The sequence below is a fragment of the Thalia democratica genome, chromosome 2, assembly GCF_965202585.1.
Source record: "Thalia democratica chromosome 2, ktThaDemo2.hap1.1, whole genome shotgun sequence".
Lineage (NCBI taxonomy): Eukaryota > Metazoa > Chordata > Thaliacea > Salpida > Salpidae > Thalia > Thalia democratica.
Window position 1 is genome coordinate 67,115,540 of NC_139166.1, and position 12,135 is coordinate 67,127,674.

Consider the following 12,135-nt stretch of genomic DNA (forward strand, 5'->3'; position numbering starts at 1 on the left):
TAGTTTCAATCGATAATAAACAATGAACTTTACCGCAAGATCAACAACAACAGCATCCGAGACAATCCTACGACCAGTTTCGTCCTTTCGGTCGTAGGATTGTCTCGGATGCTGTTGTTGTTGATCTTGTGGTAAAGTTCATTGTTTATTACCGATGGCATAAAACATCTCAACTTGTTGATGATGGCCGAAATAAATACTGGCTAGTTTCATTCGGAAATAAAACCAAAACTTTTCTAGACGTAATTATAATCTTGTTTGTCATGGTTAAGATAATTAGAAAATTTAATTTTTGTTTTTGTACCACTTATCGTTTATGCATATTAGTTACAAAATAAATCAAAAAACTTATTAATACTAATTATTAAACTTTTAACGCTGAAATTTATGCAAATGTTAAATATCGTTAGTATATAGTTAATATAAACATTTTTTAAGATTAAAATTCGAGCTTTTGTACAATTTACTAGACTTATATAAAAAAAACCTAGCAGCAACTGTGTTTTTATTAATTATCTGGACTATTATAAAGTTTAAACTTTATGAATTTCTGTAGTAATTACTGGAAAGCTTGAGGTTTGTAATTTTTTGTGAATATAAACCGGTGTTGAACTCCAAGTGAAGAGTATGTTTAAGAAACTTCATTTATGTGTATATACTTTAATCATAATGAACAACTAAAGGCAGTTTAAATTGTTTTGTACTGGCTTAAAAATCCTTTCTTTAAAGTCTTTCTCAAACTTTAAGCTATCCTAAGAAAATGCTATTACTTGCTGTGAATTTAAAAATCTCAAATATTATATTTACAAGGACAATTTTTCAATTTCTCCTAGGAATTTATACATTCTTAAGAATTTTTAGTTTTTCTTTTATTACTGTTTAGAAATATATTTTTTTGCATTTTTTTTTAAGTACTCAATGGATAATAAAGTAAAAAACATTGTTTATGAATTTTAAAGTGTTTCCGCGGTAACTCATTTAAAATTTTATTAATTAAATAAATTAGAAATGAGAAAATAAACTAGTTAAGCTTAGACTAAGTAAATTATTAAAATTGTTTTAATTAACAGTTCATGCAGCGTTTTATCGCTTTAAAACTTTTTCAATACAAAACTCCATTCTTTATATATTTACTGCGTCTGTCTAAAAAACAGCAATTGAAAAACTAATGAAACTCTTAAAATCTTTTTTACTATTATAACTTGTTTTTAAGTTCCGCGTTGAGCAAAAATTTACTTCCATGTGGCAGGCAAAGTACAAAAAAGCTTTTGATACTTAGATACGATTTTTATTAACTAAATGCGCAACATAAACAGTGGACAACAAACTTAAAAAACTGATAACAAAACAAAATTTCACGTTATAAACTATAACAAGCGGCTGAAACTTCAAGCTACTTCTCTCATGATCGAAACGTAAACAAGTTCATCATACTGAAGCAATTCATCATCACTCAAAAACTCTTTTCGGTCGTTGTGCACGAAATTGTTGGGATAAGGCTCCTTGGAAAACTTGACTGTGAGACCATATCTATTATGAGGGTTTTGTGGGAAAATTTCCTCAATACCAAGGTCTTCTTTGATCCATTTTCTGAAGCTCGCTACGGAGTTGCTCAACGGAGATTCTATTGGAATTTGCCCATTTTCATCACGAAAACCTGCCATTGAAGTCGGCGGGTATTGAAAATAAAGTCTGTAGTTTACTGCGATTCTGTACAACATCATTTTGCTGAGTTATAACTGAAAAATTTTATTTGTTAACTTTTAATTATGATTAAATGCTAAGGTATTAGCTTATTTTTTTAAACAATGATTACTTTAATTATATTAAGGTTAAAAGGATACTTTACAAGCTTGTTTAGTTTTTTAAATATTAATTTTTAAACTTTCTTTTCAAGTTGTAGCTCACTTTATAAAACTGATTATGCTCATTGATCATTATGTTTATTTGACATATACTAATCTTTTAAAACTAAAAGTTATTATTGTCATACCAAATATTTAAAATATTTTGAACTGTGAAATGATTTCTTATTTGTGTGAACTAGATTATAAACATAAATTAAGCTTTTTTGGTATTTAAGATAAAAAATTAAAACCTATCAAAATTGCTTCTTGACTTTAATACTTAATCAGAAAGATTTTTTTTTATAGTTATTATTGTTTTAATATTATAAATATAGACTAAGCCTCAACAGGTTTTATGGCTATAACTATAGTTGTTAAGCTTAAATAAACCCATAATGAATAGATTACAAAACAATCACAAAAAAATACTCATAACTAAGCAAAAGTTATCTACTGATTATACACCATCTCATAAATTTTAAAATTCACAAAGTTATGTTAGGTATTTTATAGCATGTTTAATTGATAGTAATAATACTTTAGTAACTGTAGGTTGAGTTGTTAAACGTTAAAAATTTTAACAAGTAATTAAACTGGTATGTTTATTTTTAAGTTAGAAAAAGAGTTTTTTGTAAAACCAAAATTTGTGCTTATTTTAATTCAAACTATCTTGTTTTTATTTAAGTTTTTGTTTAACTCCGTTGTTAATCGTTTTTGTTATACTTTAATTTATATATTTTATAGTCTATTGAAACTAATGAAACTACTAAACCCTTTGTAATTGACTTCTATTTTAAGTTAAAAAAAATATTAACGCTTTTAAACTCTCATGAAACTAGATTGTAGTAGCTTATATAGTCCAAGGTTAGAATTGTATTATAAGGTAATCTGTTTAATTTTTAAATATTAAAAAAGATAAGGCTACAGTAATAACTTTCATTAACATTAAAATGTTGTTATCATTTCAAAACTGTTATATTAATATTAATCAAACTTCTTTAAAATATACTTTAAAAAGTCTAAAAAATATTTTTGTATTTTCATATTCTATTTATTTATCTAAATTAACCTTTTTTCGTTTTTAAAGTTAAAATATTGTTTTAGTTTATACGTTAATAGTTATATAACTAAAATTCTAATTTATTTTTCGTCATACCTTTAAGAAAACACTATATATATATTATAAATATTTTATACTATACACTTATACTATATATACAAAGCACAACATACATCATATTCTTCTACATTTGGCTAGAAAGCTTTGTAAAAAGCCAAGCAGTAGACGATCGGAATCCCTCTCACCATTTTATAACCTGACATATATGTTATTTGGGATCCTGAATGGTTTGTAAAAATCTATGTTATCTATTATCAACTATCACCTTATGATATTTTTACATGTTTTTTGAAAAGTCACTAAGTTAGACTAAAAAATAAAACTATAGAGGGTTGCCAATTTACCTAGAAACCTGGAAAAACCTGGAATTTGACAATTTAGGCAAAAAAAAACCTAAAAATTTTTAAAGTTTTAATAAATTTAACATATTAAGTAGTAAAATTTTGATTTGACACAAAAAAGCTATCATAAAAATATTGATCCCTTCGAGGCAGATCTTTTTGAAGTAAACGCCTTACAGGAAACCTTCTCAGACTTACAAACTGACTTTGAGCTTAAAGTAAATTTTTCCAATGAACGATATGAAAGATTTTGCACTCAACAAAAAATAAGGAAAAAGTATCCAATCATTTGAGAGAAATTGAGATTGTTGTTTATAGTTTTTCCTTCTAGCTATGTTGTTAAGAAAGCTTTAAGTTCATTATCAACATCTTGAGCAAAAGATATATCCTAGATATTTGTAAAGAAGACTTTATGTTACTGATTAAGAATCAAATTAGAAAATTTTGCAAGCAGTCATGAACTTCATCCTTCACATTATAATAGACTTTAGTAGCAGACATTGTTTTATGAAAGTTTTTTTTATTTTATTTGGTCTTTTAAAATACTTCTTATTTAACTTGGTTTGTATTGTATTTAATTAGTCTTTTTATATTAATTTTTTTTAAAGTTATTTATTGTAAAACAGGTTTGCATAATTCCAACTAAATATTAATTACGGTAGACTTCCTCTTTAGTTCGCACTTTTTACCCAAAAAAAAGTGCAAATTTATGTTTTTTTAAATTTAACTTAAATAAAGTCTACTACTAACTTAGTATTAATAAAACAAAAAATACATAGTATTTAATATATTATATAGATCTTTTTCTTTTATGAATGTTTGTTTTGTGTTTTAGTTTATTTCATGTTTATTCATAACATTTTTACATATAACATATTTAAATTTATCATTTTGTACAAAAAATGATGATAATTTTTGAGTTTGCACTTTTTGATTTTGTTCAAAGTGCGATTTCAAGCGGAAGTCTACTGTATTTATTAAATGGTTTATGTTTTAAATCTGTTAATAGTTTTATTTTGACCTAATTAATTTTGTAGTTTACATTACACTAAAAGTTTTTATAGTGTAGTGATTAAAGTAGTTGTTAAAAAGAAACTTATCTGACATACTTTTCTTATTACTTGTTTAATCTGTATAAATAAAAAAATCTTGAAAACCATTAAAATTTTTATTTAATTTTTTTTTTTGGTTTTAAAAGAGTATGAATTTGAAGTCTCATTTGAAATGACTTCAAATCTTTTATTTAAAGCATTCTTAAACTCAATTTTATTTTTTAACTTGATTTGTTATTGTTAAAAATCTATACATTAAGGAATTTTAAACTATTAATACAACAGTTTTTTGTTTTATCTTAATTTTTAATATATTAGCAATTAGAATGTGTTGTTTATTTTAATAGTTCAACACTAGCTTTTAGTTTTTCACCATTTTATTCTGGTAAATTATCATAGGCTAATAACTAACGGCTTAAATAAGTTACTTAGTATTAACTTCTAAATGTCCGAAATTCGTTATACGAGAGATTATTATAATGTCAGGTTAAGATTTTCTGTTTCAGTTAAGATTTCAGGTGGGTAACGTACGGTTAAGATCCAGTCAAATTTCGACCCGTTAAATAACTTGAAAACAACTTGTGCAAAATAAACAAAATTTAGTTTTTTGTTACTTAATATTTGGAAATACACTTTCAATTTGGTTTTCGGTTTACAATAGTATGTTCTAGATCACAATAATACTAAATCATTTTATTACAATTTTGCTCGAGTTTTTTAATTCTCTTATATGTTATATTATTAAATTATGCAGCCCGCAATTACATTTTTTAACGAGTTGAAACTAGAAAAAATTTTTAGTAAATATGAATTGCTGGCTACAAAAGTTGTTCACCACTACCATAAAAGTTTCATTAGTTTCAAAACAATTAATATTTAAACAGGATTGATTACAGATTACACAAGGCTTTAAAATGATTAAGTATTTTAATACACTTTACCGGGCTTATAAGAAAAAAACTGTAAATTATTTTCTCAAGCCCTGAAACTACTTTTACCACAGCCCAAAAGTGCATGCATAAGAAGTACCAGACTAAATTACATTTCAAACACAACTTTTTCGGCTCAAAAGTTTGTACTCAAGAGAAAAACTACTTTGTAAAATCGTGGGGGGCAATTTTTTTTTCAAATTTTTAAAAATGGGGTGATTTAGTAAATGAGTTTGGGAAACCCTGGTTTACAACGTCAAACGTGTTACAGTGAAATCGTTTTATTGCTTGTAAAGAAGTTTTGTTTTTCAATAAGATGTAAAAGTAAATGCGAAACAAAGTAAACAAAACAAACTTTGTTTTCATTTCTAAATTTTACCGAATTTAATAATTTAGCGATAAAATATTTTTTCTACTGATTGCATTAAAAATATAAAACTACTTGACTAAACTTTTTCTTTAACATGTTTAGCTTGCTTTAATAGTTTTTACTATGAGTTTTCAATAAAGCATGTTTCTAACTAGTTTGACATTTTAATATTCATCAAAACTTAATTTCTTACTATACTTTTAAGTGTTTTAACTTTCGTATGCAACTGAAATATACTTTATTTTCATACAAATAGAGTAAACCAATGGTCTAGAAACTTAATTTTTTTAATTTTTTAGCTTGCTTTAATATGAAATACGAAAATAGTCGGTTTATAAACAAACTTTTTACTTACATATCTAAAATATTTTTATCTTCTGCTTATAACGTTTGATACTTTTTGTCATACAAAAAACTAAAATATTTTTATATTTCAACTAAACCGAATAAAATGAAATAAGAATTTTTTAGAACATATTTAAACTTATTAAACCTATTATTGTTAAAACCTATTATAACACTTTATAAATAATTAGATTTATTTTTCAATCAACAGTTTTTTTATATTGAATATTTGGTTTAATACAAACCTCTTTTACAGATATAATTTATAACAACAATAAACTTATATTGAAATCAGCTCAATAAATTTAACATTATCTAACTATTTTAAGCATAGTTTGAAATAAATAATTTTTTTGTTTGTAAACTTTATAGCGATTTTAAAGCTTAAAAAATACATCAGCTTTAATTCGGCTGCTATAATTAAGATCTTCTGTTTTTTGTTTTAGTATGCCAACAAAACTTAAATAATAAAACAAAAATCAATCTAACCAAAACTTTATTTTATTTAAGTACAACTTTTAAATTAACTTATACTTAACAACTATTTATAGTTTTCAAATAACATAAAACATCTAGAAAATTATAACTGGTGGAAACTAAGTAGAATAAGTGTTTTTTGATAAAAACTTTAAAAACTTTGACTTACATTCATAATTTAATAACTTTAGTTTTACAATTTGATAACAAACAAAACATTAACAATCAGAAATTTAGAAAAAATGCCATTGTAATCAAGTATCCAAATTGAACACATTTCGTTCGTTATAAAATATGTTATATTAAACATAAAATAACCAGGAAATTAGAAACATATGCTTTTGTAACCAAATATTTATACTAAACATTTTTTTAGCAACTAACTGAAGTTTTACAGTACAACCTGTTTAATGTACATCTTGATAAAATAAACTTTACAAAGTTAAAAAAAGGCAGAAAATTTACAAACACAATCAAATATCCATAGTAAACTTATTTCCATTCCAGTTTACTTGTCCACGTCCACAACTGTTGTTCCTCTCCCTAGAATCAGCGTACTCTTTACTTGATGTGTTCATATCGTTGTAGTACTCACCTATCTCTCTGTAGTCCTTCTGAAACTTCTCGTTGTTGGTGTAGTCGTCTTTTTGCGACAAATCACAATCTCTCCACTTTTGCAGGCCGTTTGACATGCTTGTACAATTGATGTGTGAAAATATGCGAAGTTTACTTTTTGTTCTTTGCTTTTATACTTTTTATCATCAAGTGTTTCCTGCTAATAATAAACAATAACATGTTTTTTATTCAAAACTGAAATCAATACCACTTATGCTCAATGAGCAGTGCCCATAAAAACTTGTTTGTTTTTTTAAAGTTTAAAGGAAGTTTAACCTGTTGATTAAAGTAATTTGAGGTCATATGAACTTTGTAAAACCTTGCTATTTGTTTTGATGTTTCTTTTTATGACTATTGTACAAGTGTATGCAAAGTATAGTTTTCAATATATTGTTTATATATTGTTGATATATGTTTTTAAGTTTTTTTTTTATTTACAGTTATATGTAAGGTAATTGCAATTAAAAAAAACAAGTTCATTCATAAAGTTGAAACAAGGTTTGACTCTTTGATCATAAAACTATGTAAAATACAAATTACTAGTTTTTGCTGAGCTGCTTTATTTTGAATTTAAAATTTTATGGTTACGTGTTTTTAATCAGTAACAAAAAAATTTTAAGAGTTGTAAAGACGTGTTAACAAAATTTTTGTATAATTTGATGATCAAAGCAACTTTTGGTCATTTGAAATTTGTAACACAGTATTTTTTTGTGATGTTTTTTTTTCGTGTTCGATGTTTTAAAAGGCTCAAAGTTTTGTTTTCAGTCTTTGTTTTATAGTTATTTGACATGTCTTCCCTATTAGTAATAATATGTTTGTTAATTATAATTACAAAAAAGCCAAAATTATCTATTGTCGTATGAACCTTAGTTGTTTTACAAACTAAACCCTTGTTTTGATATAATTTTTTGTTGCTAATATATAAAAGAATGCAAAGTTTAAGTTTTATTTTTTCTTTTAATATTTTATGATGTCATTTTTTAGTAGTTGAAGTTAGATGTTAAGAAATGTTTTGTTGTTGTGATACTTAAATGTTTTTGATATTAAGTTCAAAGGAAGTTTGATCTGAAGATCAAAGCAGCTTGTTGTCGAATGAACTTTGTATAACACAAATAGTTGTTTTGTTTTCTTCCAAATTGCTTAAAGTGTTTTGTTTTTATATCCTGTTTTGCAATCATTTAAAGTATAATAGTATTTGTTCAAAAAGTACATTTTAGAGATTGTTTAAGTACTCAAACATAAAGTCGCTTTAAAATAATTTTTGATGTAGGATAATGTTTGAATAAATTTACAATAACCAAAAAAAAATTTTTGTTGTAAAGTTTAAACGTAAAATCAAAGTCACAAGTTTTTGACTTCTTTTGTCCACTATATGATACTATTCTAAAAATGTTAAATGAATAATTTTATACTAAGTCATTAATTTCGAAGCTTATATTTTTTGTTAATTTTATCTTCTGTGGAATTTACAAAGAAAAACTTTGTTTTTATCTTGTAAAAAAGTATTTATGCAAATAAAAAGATTGGTAAACTTAAATAAGTAAACATCACATACAAAATTTTTGAAAAGTTTTTGTTTTAACCAAATTATTTTTTTATAAAACTTTTACTAGGTTGAAATACATCAGAACTTTATTGTTTTTTGTTGTTAATTGTTGTTGTTTTTGTTCTTAGTATAATTTATTACAAACTAATACAAAAAAGTATTACATTGAACTTGCTAACAGATATTTTATTGCTGCTTAAAATTCAACATAAATATAGTTAATGATAATCTTACTTTAAACATCTTTACTACAAGTTTATCGTGTTTTTCAATACAAAACTATCAAACAATTTCATTGATTTATAAATCATATAACATTAAAAGTAAACAAACTTAATTTTTAAGCAAACTGATATTTAAATAGACATATATATAAATGTTCAATAATTTCGTAACTTCAAGTTGAGTTCTATTTTGTGTTTAAATTGCGAATCTATCGGTAAATTAAGATACTATAAAGACATGACATGTCAGTTTTGAACAAAACTTCGAGTCAAAGTGTGCACATAAAATAAATAAATGTAACATTGTTTGTTATTTTAAAAACTCTTTTTTTGAAAGTAAAGAGATAATAGTTTGTAAAATGTTTGTTTTGTTTATGTTATACGTACTTAGGTTTACATGCACTTTTAAAAGCTATTTACTTGTTAAGCAATAAACAGTTATATAAATTTTGAATAAACTTAATTCGAATTTTTAAAATTATACAAAAACTAAATACATAACAAAAAGTTATTTGTTCAAAACATTCGGTGCCTATTAAAATAAATATGTAATGGATGATTAATGCTATTTACAAAATTAGATTGGTTTGTATTTATAATAATGAATTGCTTTTTTGATGTTTCAAATTTAATTAAACAGTTTAAACCTCTTTATATTAGTTTATAAGAGTCAAAACTAATCATTTAAAGTACTTCGTTTATTAAATTGTTAACTTTTCTAATAAAAATAAAGTTATTTGTTTCACCATCTAAAATTGTTTAATTATTAGAAATAAATATAAAAAATTAAAAAGATAGTTTAAGAAACTGTTTTAATAATTTCAAATAAAGTTTTTATAACAGCTGTTGTTAGTTTCGCTTGATTTACTTTTTTGAGAAGTTAAAACAACCTTAAGCGTCTAAACTTTTATTTAATTGGATTTATTTTTATGTGATAAACTTATAATATAATATTTATTTTTTTTTTACGTAATTTTCTTAAATCTTTATATAATCTGATAACTAAATGATTAATGTCTATTAACATTTTTTAACTTACAGAAATAACTTTTGAGATTTTTAAAAACAGTATAAGCTAAATATTTTATTTTACTGCTGAACAAACATGTTAACAACTTTTTGATTGTTTAAAAAACCAATACAAAACTAATCATTAAGCTACACTCTTTGTATAACTTGTGGTGTAGTTATTTCCAACAACACATCCTAATTTTTAGAATATAAAATCATCTCTAATAAGTTTAAAATAAATTCATAATCCAACACATAATCATTTCATCAAAGTAATTTATTAACTCAAGGTTTTAAAATTTAGTCAGTACAGCAAACTAAAATATAAATTTTCTGCTGTCCGAATGTAAAGACTTGTTTAAGTAAACGCAAAATCAAACAACTGATAAAACAAAGATATGTTTGCATATGTCACAACAAACGTTTACAGCAACATTTTATAAAAACTATTTATAAGTAGTAAATCAAATTACAAATAAATGCGCTTCGTACATCATAAAACAGCCACAATAAAATAGTATACATAGATCAACTTGAAGATAAATTTGTCATGTCTAATAGTTTATTATAAAGTAACTTTTGAAGCAAAAAACTCAAAACACAACAAAAACTGTTACAAATGACGCTGGCAAAATACTTTATAAAAAATATTTTTTTTTTGCAATAGTCATTGGAAAAATATAAAACAATTGCCTACTCAGTCAGTTGGCTATTAAAATAATTGTCACGTCCACTAGCTTTTATTTAAAGCATTGCAATAAAAAACACAACAAGTTATAAGTTGAGGTATAGTAAACTTTATAAAAGGAAATCAACATGCATAACCACACAAACAAAATATATTTGCTTGCACAAACCAATGAAAAAAAAATTGCCTACTATGTCAATTGGCTATAAATTGAACTGCAAACATCGAAGTTAATGCTTTAACTAAATTCTCAAAAAAAATACAGGTGAAACTGATTGTAGTAAAAATTTGCTGAAAATGTCACAAAAAAACATGATTAGAAAAATTTAATTCCTAATGGCACCCCAGCACAATGCACAGATAACATAAAAAATAAAAAGCCTTCGCAGGCAATTGATTGCAAAGTACACTGCGAAGTATCAAAGTTGTACAGAACCTCATACAAGTTGCAGGCGCAGATGATTGTAGTAAAAACTTCCTAATCAATTCAGCACCAAAAAAATACATGATTGAAACATTCACTTTCCCAGCGGAACTCCGGTACCAATGCTGACCATCACCACGTACCTGATCTTTATCTTGCCCACATCGTAGATGGAGTACTCGTCGAAGTTTACCAGGTAGTTGTCAACTTTGCTCATGTCCTTCATGGGACCGACTTCCATGTCTATGCCGTCCAATTTGACGCAACCACCCGAGTTTTGGTACCTGACAAATGTGTGAATGTTTTTTAGTATTTCTATTTAACTGATTGAACTTTACCTACAAAACCTTTTGGTTTTACTTGAAAAAATAACGACTAAGCTGTGCTAAAAAATCAACAGTTGTTAATTAAAAGTTTATGATATAATGCTACAAACTAGAGTTTTGTTACCTCTCACTGTTATTATGGATGTAAGTGTACAATTCAAATTTAAATTAAAATGTCTTCAACATTAATATAAGAAAATTTGTTTTAACTTTGCTTTTTTTTTTTGAAAATCATAACTTTAAAGTTCCTTACATTATTTATTCTTACAAGTTGGAGACTTAAATGATTTCGAAACGACAAACAATGTTTCTCTTAAATATTGAAGTAAAATTTTTTGCACCTGCCAACAGTGTGAACGGTTTTACTTTGGGGAGTTTTTCTCTCCGGCCAGTACCATCTTTCCTGGTCCATCTTGACATCAGTGTTACTTACATCAACTTCGCACAAGAGCAGGATACCCGGCATCGTCTATCATAAATAACTAAAGAATTATACTCGGCTCAAATAAATTTCGAAGGCTATATACTAAAAATAAACTCACAAATTCTATGTTGTTTAAGCTTTCCGTACTAAAAATATACATCAAAAAGAACAGAGAAACATATTAAATTTTTTCTATATAGAGCTAAAATTATTTAAATGATTTAGTTTTACAAGTGAGACACTTTAACAATTCTTTAATTGACATACAAATCTTATCAATGCAAGTGAATTAAGTAGATGATCTAATTAGATTTCAAAATTAAATAAAAAAAATGTTTCACCTTTATAAGGGAACTACCAAGTCCGACATTACAGTACTTGGACGCCTTCGAAGCG